Genomic DNA, 12,248 nt, shown 5'->3' with positions numbered 1-12,248 from the left:
GGGGCTCACAGGAAACAGAATCTCTTGTGCTTTTTCATTGACTCAGTTTTCTGAGGTTGGTTTGGATTTGGAAACTGGTGCTTAAACAGGATATCTTTGTTTGCTCTAGTGTGGACTCTTGTTTTCCAAATGCATTATAAACCTTGCTCTCATTTAAGAGTCGGCAGCCTTCATACTCATTAAGGGTATTACCTGGGACCCTGATATTTTACTTACAATTACATATAAAATTTATCCTGTCTTTGAAAGCGGAGTTTAATTTCTCTATCATTCATCTATTTATTCATTTAGCTGCAGGTGGCAAGTGCTGCTTATGTGCTTGGCCGGCCTTTGTGCTGGGTGATAGGAGTGTTACAAACAGGGGAGGGTGGTGGAGGGCCGTTGTCGAGGGCTGTAAAATCACCTTGTCTGGGTTGGATTCCCAGTTCCACCACTCCGTGTGCACATTGCTATGCTTTTGGCTGAGAGTAACTGAAGGCTCACTCATTGGCTTCAAACTGCTACCAGGAAATTGAGTAATTTTCTTTAAGAGTTCAAGAAGTCTGCGGTAGCTAAGGCAATGTCCAGAGAAGAAGAGTGTCTGCTTTCGTCTTTTACTTGGAGGGAAGCCTTTCCCAGAAGCTCCCTAGCAGAACCTTTTACATCAGATTGGCCAGAATGGCTTTGCCTGCCCATCCCAGCATCATTGGAAAATGGATGGGTATCCCTAATTGTTTTCCACCATCATGCTTGACCTCCTGATCTCAAGAAGAGTCCAGTCTCCTTTGAGTGAAGCATATGGCCATGTGAAGGAGGGGATGGTATTTGAATACTGTCAGACTCCTGCTCAACAAATACTGGTTTCATGAGGGAATAAGCACTCTCTAAGCGTCAGTCCAATAAGGGCAGATAATGAAAGAAAGAGCTCTGCTCTGACTATAATGGACAGCATCAGATCTCTGAGCAATAGTGGACCTTTGTTCATACATAGAACTCAAGCTTTATATATTATGGGTTGAAGGAGGAAGTTCGGAATGGGACTGAGGTAATAGGGATGTTAAATAGGTAACCCAGAGAGTCTGTTATACCGTGCGAGCTCTCTTAACTTTTCCCGGCTTTGGCTTTGGGGTTTGGTTCCCTTTTGTACAGTGTTGGGATAACTGAGTTGTTACCAGCACTAAGTGAGACATTGTATGCTGGTAGGATTGCAAGCTGGTGCAGCCACTCTGGAACACAGCATGGAGGTTCCTCAAGAAGTTGAAAATAGAGCTACCCTATGACCCAGCAATTGCGCTACTAGATATTCACCCCAAAATACAAATGGCACCTACACCCCAATGTTTATAGCAGCAATGTCCACAATAGCTAAACTATGGAAAGAGCCCTGCTGTCCGTTGACACATGAACGGAGAAAGAAGATGGATACACACACACACACACACACACACACACACACACACAGTGGAATACTACTCAGCCATCAGAAATTGAAATCTTGGGGGCACCTGGATGGCTCAGTGTAGGTTAAGGCCTCTGCCTTCGGCTAAGGTCATGATTCCAGGGTCCTGGGATTGAGCTCTGTGTTGGGCTCTTTGCTCAGTGGAGAGCCTGCTTCCTCCCCTCTCTCTCTGCCTATCTGCCTACTTGTGATCTCTGTCAAATAAATAAAGAAAATCTTAAAAAAAAAAAAAAAGAAATTGAAGTCTTGCCATTTGCAATGACATGGATGGAACTAGAGGGTGTTATTAAGTGAAATAAGTCATCAGAGAAAGACAGTTGTCATATGATTTCACTCATATGTGGAATTTAAGAAACAAAACAGAGGAGCATAGGGGAAGAGAGAGAAAAATAAGACAAAAATCAGAGAGGGAAACAAGCCATAAGATACTTTTAATCATAGGAAACAAACAGAGGCTTGTTGGAGGGGAGGTGGTGGGGGGATGGGTAAGTGGGTGATGGACATTATGGAAGGCACGTGATGGAGCACTGAGTGTTACTCAAGATTGAGGAATCACTGACCTCTACCTCTGAAACCAGTAACACACTATATGCTAATTAATTAAATTCAAATTAAATATCAATAAAAGTGCTTTTCTAAACAACAACAATAACAAATAAATGAGACACTGTATCAAGTTGTCCCATGCCTGCCCTATAACAAGCACTGAGGTTGTCATAATCAAGACTGGTTCCTGGGCGCCTGGGTGGCTCAGTGGGTTAAGCCGCTGCCTTCGGCTCAGGTCATGATCTCAGGGTCCTGGGATCGAGTCCCGCATCGGGCTCTCTGCTCAGCAGGGAGCCTGCTTCCTCCTCTCTCTCTCTCTGCCTGCCTCTCTGCCTGCTTGTGATGTCTCTCTGTCAAATAAATAAATAATCTTAAAAAAAAAAAAAAAAGACTGGTTCCTGTCTTCAAGGGGACTGGAAGTCCCTTTCCCTGGACTGGGTGAGCAGGGAGGGAGAACACGAATCAGCAAGCCAAGGGTTACAGTATAGAACGGTGGGAGCAGTAGCAGAGACCTGCAAAATTCAGTGGGAGGGCAGAAGAACATGAGAACACTTTCCTGGAGGAATCCAAGGTTTGAAGATGGGGTGGTGTCTTTCAGAATAGCGTTTTCAGCATCACAAAGTGTGAAAGATTCGACTTGACCCTTCGTGAAGTAATTTCTAAGGAAGATAGCCTGGTGTGAAGGAGAAGTCAGGAAGATGCTGTATGTTACCGAATTGGAGGTGATCACGGACAAGTTGCTTTACCTGTCTGTGCAGTGCCAGTGTTTGACCGAATAATCTCTTGGGAGCTGCTGGGCTCTAGTATCTTATACAGCTTCACACTGACGGCTTTACGGTCGGGACCCTGTTCTGAGGGACCCTGTTCTGAGCACCTCCTTCCTTCCTCCCTCTTTTTCTTTGTTCTTTTTTTTTTTTTTTTTTAAAATATTATTTGTTTATTTGACAGAGACACAAGAGAGGGAACACAACAAGCAGGAGGAGTGGGAAGGGGAGAAGCAGGCTCCCCGCTGAGCAGGGAGACCACTGCAGGGCTCAATCCCCGGATCCTGGGATCATGACCAGAGCTGAAGGCAGACACTTAAAAACTGAGCCACCCAGGTGCACCATGAGCACCCTCTTTCTTTATAAGCTCTCTTGGTGTGGGGACACCAAACCCTCTGCACACCTGGAGCCTGGAGCCTGAATATAGAAGGGGCTCAGCGAATATTGGTTCTATGAGTGAACTCAGGAGCTTAGACTATTGGGCAAGTAGTCCTGGTAGCTTTACCAAAATCTGGAAACTTAGCTTTTAGCCACACCCACATTTTTTAGTCAAAGATCAAGATTTCTCATTAGAGCCTGAGGTACATTTTAGGTTTTCTCTGACATGTAATATGTATCATTATGGGTTGAAAGGATTCATTTCATATTAAAACTTTGCAGCTTGGCTTCTTGATTATTTTTAAAAATTGAGGACTAAAGAAGAAAAGGGAAACAATTTTAGGCTTTTAAAACAGTAGTACTTGGATATTGTTATTCCTTAACAGAGAATGTCACCGCAGTGCTTTATTTAAAAAAATAGTGTCCTGGAGCTTGAATCGTTTTACATTTGATTATTTCTTAACTTGGTAAACAGGTTTGTATTTGGCGTTAATTGTAGTTTAACAGCGACCCTTTATTGCTTAGTTACCTTGTATTTGGGAACCTCATTTAATTTTTACAACGCCCCTGCAGGGTAGGTGGTGCTACCCTGATTTTATACATGAGGTAAGTGAGATCATCCAGAATTATGAGAACAGAACAGAGTCTGCAAACTTTCTTAAAGGCTATGTAGTAAATATTTAAGGTTCCGTGGGCCATATGGATTTCTTCCAAGTATTTAACTAATTTGGGCCATTCTCGTGCAAAAGCAGCCACAAGGAACACACGAATGAATGGGTATGACTGTGTTCCAAAATAGCTTAATTTATAGAAACATGGAGGACCAGTTTGGCTCATGGACTGTAGTTTTCCAGCCCCCAAACAGGAACATTGAGGACCTACTATGTGCAAATTCTTTTCTTCCCTCCTTCCCTTCCTTCCTTCCTTCTTTCCTTATTTGACAGAGAGAGAGTACAACCAGGGGGAGCAGCAGGGAGAGGGAGGAGAAGGCTCCCATTGAGCAGAGAGCCTGATATGGGGCCTTGGGATCATGACCTGAGCCAAAGGCTGACACTCCACTGACTGAGCCACCCAGGCGCCCCCTCTTCCTTTATTAATACTTGAACAATAAGAAAGATGGTGGAGTAGATTTTTGTATATACTTCCAACCATGGTTGTGTTCCCCTCTTCTCTTTCTAGATGAGATAGGGATGAAAGATGGTAGATGAGAAGGGATGAAAGAAGAATGGTCTGACCCAGAGAGGCTGCCTGGACTCCCACAGCTGGAGGGAGTTGAGGGACACTGATGCTGTGCAGCTTTCCCAGTGAATGATCCCTTCTGTTCAGCAGGCGGCGCAGTGCCATCCAGCCCCAACACCCTCATGGTACGGGCACCTGCACATTTAGCGGGCTTTGTGTGGACCAGGTGTTTTTTGCGAATATAGTCCCAGAATCTTTTCTCCTCAGTTCCAAAATCCCTGAAGCCCCCAAACCTCGTGTTTTTCATTTGTTGTTTGACCCACAGTGAGCCGACATGAAACTGCTTGCAGTCTTTACTTACCTGCTCAGGGCATGTTTCACTGCAAAAAGTATTCATGTTTGATTGTAGGTTGCTGCGCCAGATTTTGTTCAGTACGTATATGTTCTCCACTCCCCTCTGTCTGTAGGTTCTAGTCTCTCCATGTTTCCTATCCTATGCATGTAACTGCGCACTGCTTGACTTTTTGTAAAACCTGAAAAATTTTGTATTCCAGAACACATCTGGCTGCCAGAGTTTTGGATAAGTGATTGTGGACCTGTATTTAATATGATAAAATAATACTGAAAACCCATGGTTTTGGGACATTTACTATGTACCAGAAATTGTGCTAATATGAGTTTATTTTTACTGTCTAATTACCGTAGGGGGTAGGTAGCATTCTTTCATTCTACAGATGAGGAGACTGATGCCCAAGTAAGTCAAGTAACTTGTTCAAGGTGACAGAGCTAGGAACTAAGGTTTTCTGGACTTGATCCCAGGTGTTTATGCAACAGTGGAAGTTAATTAAGCACTTATGATGTGCCAGATACCGCACTGGGGGCTGGGCATCCAGTGAGGACCATCGGGCCTGGCCCCCGCCCTGACCGCGACCATGAGTACCCAGGCAGTCTCGCTCTGTCTAAATCTGGCACTTGTGTACATCATCCCGGTCCACGCTTGTCTCAAGGCCCATGCCATGCTGCTTTGTGTTTGAAATTTGTAGGTTCTCTGTTAACCTGGAGCTTCCTTTGTCTCTGCCCTAATGGTCTAATGGGATGGGGGTGGGGGAGGGCAGGTAAGGCAAATGATGGGATAGTGCGCAGTGTAGGATAGGATATCATTAACCGTTAGACTGCATCATAGGAGTGTCTATAAAGGTTGTATTGTGGAGAAGAAAAAAATGTTAGGGTTTGTTAGAGAGCTGAGTTGGAGAGGTAGAATTACATAGGGCCGTGAAGAATCAAAAGGAATGAGTTCATAAAGGTTCTGAGAAGCCTGACTTCCTTTCTTGTTTCTCCCTCTCTGGGCAGTGCCACTTCTTGTAGACCGTAGAAGATTTAGTCTTTCCTTAAGCCTCTTTACAGAACACAGTGTTTACGTCTGCCCTGCATCAGGTGCCCTTTATGGGCGGGAGGGAAGGTGTGACTGATAAGGGAGGTTGCTCTCATTCCCCTGGCCTCTATCTCCACAACCTTGGCTTTCATTGAGGTTTTTATTCCTCCCTCTGTGTCCTTGAGAGGAGAGCCAGAAAAGATTATTGGATTCAGATGAAGTGACTTCTGTTTCTTTTTCTGGCAGTCTGCTAGGTATTGCCATCAAGCCTCGCCTCCTTTCAGAGGCTGTTCATTTTTCCCAGATTTTTTTTCCTGCAGTGTTGTCCAGTGGATGCAAGAGCCGCACTTCTCTGGGTGTATTTTATTGGTTGATTGAATGATTGCAGCATTTACATTTTATGAAACATTTATTTATTTTAAAAAGGTTTTTTGACTGTAGGTGGCACATAATGCTACATTCATTTCAGGTGCACAACAGTGGTGATTTAACTTGTCTATACATTATGCTATGCTCCCCACAAGTGTAGCTAACATCTGTCCCCATGCAACAGTATTACAGAATCATAGACTGTATTCCCCACAAATGCCTTTTATGCCAATGATTTCTTCTTTCCATAACTAGAAGCCTGTACCTCCCACTCCTCCTCACCCATTTTGTCCATCCCTGCACTGCACCATGCTTCTGGCAATCATCCATCCATCCATCCATCCATCCATTCATTCCTTTATTATTTTATTTTATTTTAATTCTCATGTAGTTAACGTAGTGTTACATTAGTTTCAGGTGTGCAGTGTAGTGGTTCAGCAGTTCCATGTATTACTCAGTGCTTAATAATATAAGTATACTTTTAATCCTCTTTGGGTAGGTGTATTTTAAAAAGATAGATGTCTCTGTTTTAAGTTGAAAAGCTATAGTTAGTGGTACTAAGCAAGAGCAAAAACACCACAGGAGAAGTTATTATGAGAAAATTCTGGGGCTCCTGGGTGGTGCATTTAAGCATCTGACTCTTGATTTTGGCTCAGGTCATGATCTCAGGATACTGGAATCAAGTCTCGCATCGGACTCCATGCTCAGTGGGGAGTCTGCTTGAAATTCTCTTTTTCCCTCTCCTTCTGCCCCTCTCCCTCACCTGAACTCTCACTTTCTCTCTCACATAAATAAATAAATAAAATCTTAGGGTCCTTGGATGGCTCAGTTGGTTAAGCATCTGCCCTCAGCTCATGTCATGATCCCTGGGTCCTGGGATCGAGCCCCACATTGGTCTCTCTGCTCAGTGGTGAGTCTGCTTCTCTCTCTCCCTCTGTGATCTCTCTTGCTCTTGCTCTCTCTCAAATAAAATGTTAAAAAAAAGGGGGGGGGGAATTTCTGTGGATTGTTGATGGATGTAATTAATGGCATTTCTTCCTAAATATGTGTTAACAAATATGCAAAAGCTTCAAAGTATATTGAAAATCATTCAGATTTGAGTATGAACAGTCTGAATTCCTGTCCTGGCTCTGTCCTTTGACTTTTGAGCTGGGAACTCTCCTTATCTGTAAAATGGGTGTCTGGTGATACCTACTACACAGCATTCTTATACAGATTCAGTGAACCAGTGTACATAAGGTGCTGTCGTGCTTAGTGTTTTAGCATGTGGTCAGTGAAAGGAAGATGATGGACATAGTATGGAGTTACTGGTAGTAAGAAGAAAACTTACTTTTTCCAGGGGCTGAGGTTGCATCCTTGCCTGTAGTCCTTGTTGGCCTGGGCCTGGAACAGAGGGCACAGATCTATTTTAGTAAGATAGAAATCCTTGAGCTGTTGCACTGCTGATAACAACGAGCAGAGCTGGCCAAAAATTCTAAGGGTGAATTTAAAACCTACCCATAAAACCAATCTATTGGTTGAGAACCCCTGTTCTAGGACGACTACACATTCTCTTTTTATTTTTAATACTTTGATTTGCTTTAGAAAGCTAAAATTTAAATAAGAGTACATATAATAGAAGAAATCCTAAATTGAGTGTCAAAATAGAAAGAAAAAGAAACAGTTGGGGTGAGAAGATGGAGCCAACAGGCAGTAAACCACAGCTAATGTTGACTAATACTAATATCTAACAGTTATTAAGTGCCCATTATGTGCCAGAAACTGTTACATGCTTTGCATTCATTGCCTCATTAAATTATGATGTAGGAGCTCTGTGATGAGCCTATGTTTATTCCTACTCTACAGTTGGGGAAACTGCCTAAAAGAAGTGAAGAGGCTTGCCTCAGTTCACTTAACTAGGGGGTGTAAGACACCAGATTTTTATCTGAATAGTCTGACTTTAGAGCCCACATCTGAATCAATATGCAATGCTATTTTCTTACAGTGTTGCAGCAATGATAATTTCTTTATCAGAGCATGAAGAAAAGAGTGTAAGATTCGCTCCCGAGTTAACGGTGATTGCTTTAGGAGATGATCCTGACTGAGAGATAACTCATTTTCTATTTTAATCAAAACCCCAAATTTAAGATCAATAAAACAGTTTTTTGGTCCTGCTAGACTCATGAGTATATATACTTAAAAAAACACAAAGATTTCTTTATTTATTTTAGAGATAGAGGGAGAGAGAGAGCAGGGGGAGAGGCAGAGGGAGAGAGAATCTTAGGCGGGCTCCTTGTTGAGAGAGGAGCCCGACGTGGAGCTTGCTGAGATCATGACCTGAGCAGAAGCTAAGAGTTGGGTGGTTAACTGACTGCTCCCCTGCCAGGTGTCCCCATATATACTTTTAAAACTTTTTATTTTGGAAGATATTCAGACCTGTTGGAAAGTTTCAAAAGACAGTGCAAAGAATTTTCATGTATGTTTCACCCAGATCCTGGTGTTAACATTTCACCACATTTGTTTTGTCCTCCTTTCTGTATGCATGTTATCCTGAGTTGTGAACTTTTGGAGAGTAAGTTGTAGACACAGTGCTCTCTTGCTCTTAAATACTTGGGTGTTTTCTCTTGTGTATGTCATCTTAGCACAGTTCTCTAAGTCAGTATGAGAGTCAGTAGAATATAGACACATCTAATCTATAAGCCTTATTGACATGTCACCTCTTGTCCTCATATGTCCTTTACAGCAAGAGCAAAAACAGTCTTCTAGTCCACAATCCAATCCAGAATCACAGTTGCATTTGGTTCTCATCTGTAGAGTCTCTTTAAATCTGGGGCAGCTGATCTTCAGTCTTTCCTTGTCTCTCTCAGTACTTTTGAAGAGCATAGGACATTTATTTAGTAAAGCTCTTCAATTTGAGCTTGCTTAACTGTCCAGATTAGATTGAGGTGGCGCATTTTGGGCAGGAATACCATGCAGGTGTACTCTGTACATCCTATCCGGAGATGTGTGGTGTCGTTCTCTTACCTGGTAAAAGAGGTCTTTGCCAGATAGCTTCAGAAAGTTGCTGGGTTTTTTTTTTTTTTATAATGAATAGGTATCCTGTGGGGGGATACTTTGAGACCATGTAACTTTTACCTACCAATTTTCACATCCAATGATGAAGTTTGTCTAAAATAATTATTTCTATGTTGGCTGCCAAAGGGTGGTTTTCTGATTCCATCTTTCCTTCTTCATTTATTAGGTGATGCCAAATAGTTTAAAAATGTTTATCCTATGTCTGTTTATCAGCATTTTCTTTTTTTTTTTTAAAGATTTTATTTATTGATTTGACAGAGAGAAATCACAAGTAGTCGGAGAGGCAGGCAGAGAGAGAGAGAGAGGGAAGCAGGCTCCCCGCTGAGCAGAGAGCCCGATGCGGGACTCGATCCCAGGACCCTGAGATCATGACCTGAGCCGAAGGCAGCGGCTTAACCCACTGAGCCACCCAGGCGCCCCTATCAGCATTTTCAAAAAAAGATTTTATTTATTTATTTGACAGAAACAGAGAGAGCGAGCAAGCAAAAGCAGGGGGAGCAACAGAGGGAGAGGGAGAAGCAGATGCCTTGCTGAACAGGGAGCCCAATGTGGGGCTTGGTTCCACCACTCCAGGATCATGACCTGAGCTGAAAGCAGATAGATGCTTAACTGACTGAGCCACCCAGGCACCCCAGAATTAGTATGTATTTTGATAGTCATCTCCAAAAGGAACTACTATGAAGAAAGAAAAAAAATGTTTCAAGTTAGTCTTATTTAAGTCCATTTACAGTCATAAAAAATTTAAGGGAAATTTTAATAATTGGTGAGCATAGAACACGCACAACGTGATGAAGTTTGGTTTGGGCTAGCAGCAGTGGAGGGGTGAAGAAATGGAAAGATGGTAAGCTATAAGTTTTTATAACGATTTTTCAAGAAATACTGAAAGGCAGATAATAACAAGATGCCTTCCTGGATTTAGTAGGATAATAGAGGGCACTTTGCAGGAGGGGAAAAAAGGAGAGCATAGAAAACAGATGAAGCAAGACAGTAGTGAGTGATATCTAGGTTAACCTGCTGCACTGTCCTGGTGGACAGAATTCACCAGCTTGAGCTTTGGACTCAGGAGAAAAATGGCATAGATGGGATTATAGATGGGGAAGAAGTGCTTTGTGGCAGGTTCTGTGGCTGATAGGAATCTCTCTCTAAAGACTTTTGTCGGGGGAAATACACATACACACACACGTATGCATATATATGTATATATATTATATATGTTAATACCCATACACATATGTGTATACACACACACACACACCATACAATACATATATATCACATACAAAGTATATTTTTCTGTGTATTGATCCCTGAGGTCAAGAGTCGGATGTTCTACTGGCTGAGCCAGCCAGGTGTCCTTTTGGACTCTTGTATGAGAGAAGAGAGATGGTTCCCCGGGCTCAGCAAAGAAGCTTGTTGCAGGTGACCTTGATGGAGGTCATGTTCTGAGATAAGCTGGTCTATACTAGTAAGACTGAGCAATATCCCAGGTACAGGGGCCTGGTGGGGTGGTGGGACTGACTTTAGGGGCAGTGGGAGCTACTGAAGGACTTTTGGGTGCTAAAGATTGCTTTAGGAGTTAGGGTTCTGTCTAATGAAGGTGGCGTGAACTGATACAGGGAAGTAGGGAGAAGCAAATTGGAGTAAGCCGTTAGGGAGGAGGACAGGATGGGGGTTTCTGCCGTTAGTTTGGATGTAGGGAGGACTGGGATGAATTTGAGCAGTCTTCAAGATTTCAGGCTTCAGGATACAGTTTATTGACTGTGAATAACCTTGTGGAAAACGATAAGTTCTTTTCCTGCATGATGCATGTATGTTTTTATTTTTATTTTTTTAAAAAGATTTACTTATTTATTTATTTGACAGAGACCACAAGTAGGCAGAGAGGCAGGTAGAGAGAGGGAGGAAGAAGCAGGCTCCCTGTTGAGCAGAAAGCCTGATTTGGGGCTCAATCCCAGGACCCTGAGATCATGACCCGTGCCGAAGGCAGAGGCCTTAACCCACTGAGCCACCCAGGCACCCCGCATGTCTGTTTTTAAATTGGAGAAGTCGTTTTTAAGGAAAAAAAAAATTTGGAAGAACATTTAGGAGAATTTCTGTCTTTGACTTCTTTCACAGAGGGTCTTAAGTCTTTATATGCTTTGTGATTTACATACATAACTTGGGAACATCCTTTTTCAAGCATTTCTCTTGAGCTTGCCTAATTGAAGCATTTTTGCAAATGCTTATTTTGAAAAATAATTTTGTTTTTCCTATAATAAAAGTGATATGTGCTTATTGTACAAACAAGAACAAACTAATGAAACTTCTGAATATAAAGTTATAATGAAAAAATTGAAAATCGCTCCTGGTCTTTTGCCATCACTATTTTATTGTTTATATTGGTAAAAAAAATGGAAAGACTTATTTATGTAAGTCAGGTCATACTACACAAGTTCTATGTGTGTGTGTTTTATGTCTAGTTTCTTTTATTTAGTCTACAGATGCTGTTTTGTGAAGTTTTTTTCATTAAATGTATGTCATGATCATTTTTTCAAGTCAATAAATTAGATCACTTATGAGTTAATACAATGTCTGTGTATTATTCTTTTCTATGAATGGTTAGCCATCATTTCTTTATCCATAGTTGGTTGCTACCACCTATGCAGTTTCTAGGTTTTTTTTGTTGTAAGCATCATGACAGCGAGGATCCTTGGACATATGTATGTTCATGCTGGTGTGTGTGTGTGTGTGTGTGTGTGTGTGCGCGCGCGTGTGTGTGTGTGTGTGTGTTTGTAGGAAGTTCTGAAAACCTTTCTGCATGAATTGCTGGGCTGGAGTGGGCCCAGTTCTGCGCCCGTCAGTGGCGCATGAATGTGTTTCTGCCACCCCTGGGTGTTACTGTTCTTTGGACAGTCTTCCTTTTGCATGGGAAAAGGATATCGCTGTGTAGCTAGGGCAGCACCGGAGAGTCTCTCTCCTGTTTCTAACCTTTCAGGTAAGGGCAAATCTTAGGATGTGGAGTAAATAATTTTATTCTTGTTAATCTCATTTCCCCTTCAAAAGGTTGATGAGAAAAGGTTCTGTCTGGGCGTATTAATAAACACGTGCAGAGAAGATGGCTATAGTTCAGAGGACGAAATCCTGACACCTCGACAAAGTCCACTTTGAT

The 12,248-nt window shown here is 42.3% G+C and overlaps 1 protein-coding gene across 15 annotated transcripts in view; it reads left to right on the top strand.

Moving 5' to 3' along the window:
• CLASP1 (cytoplasmic linker associated protein 1) overlaps positions 1-12,248 on the top strand; it is a 268,343-nt gene that overhangs the window by 37,135 nt on the left and 218,960 nt on the right. The window lies entirely within an intron of this gene.

Source organism: Mustela erminea, chromosome 8, assembly GCF_009829155.1.
Source record: "Mustela erminea isolate mMusErm1 chromosome 8, mMusErm1.Pri, whole genome shotgun sequence".
NCBI classification, from domain to species: domain Eukaryota; kingdom Metazoa; phylum Chordata; class Mammalia; order Carnivora; family Mustelidae; genus Mustela; species Mustela erminea.
Note: the sequence above shows the minus strand (reverse complement) of the source record. Positions and strands in the feature narration are given on the sequence as shown.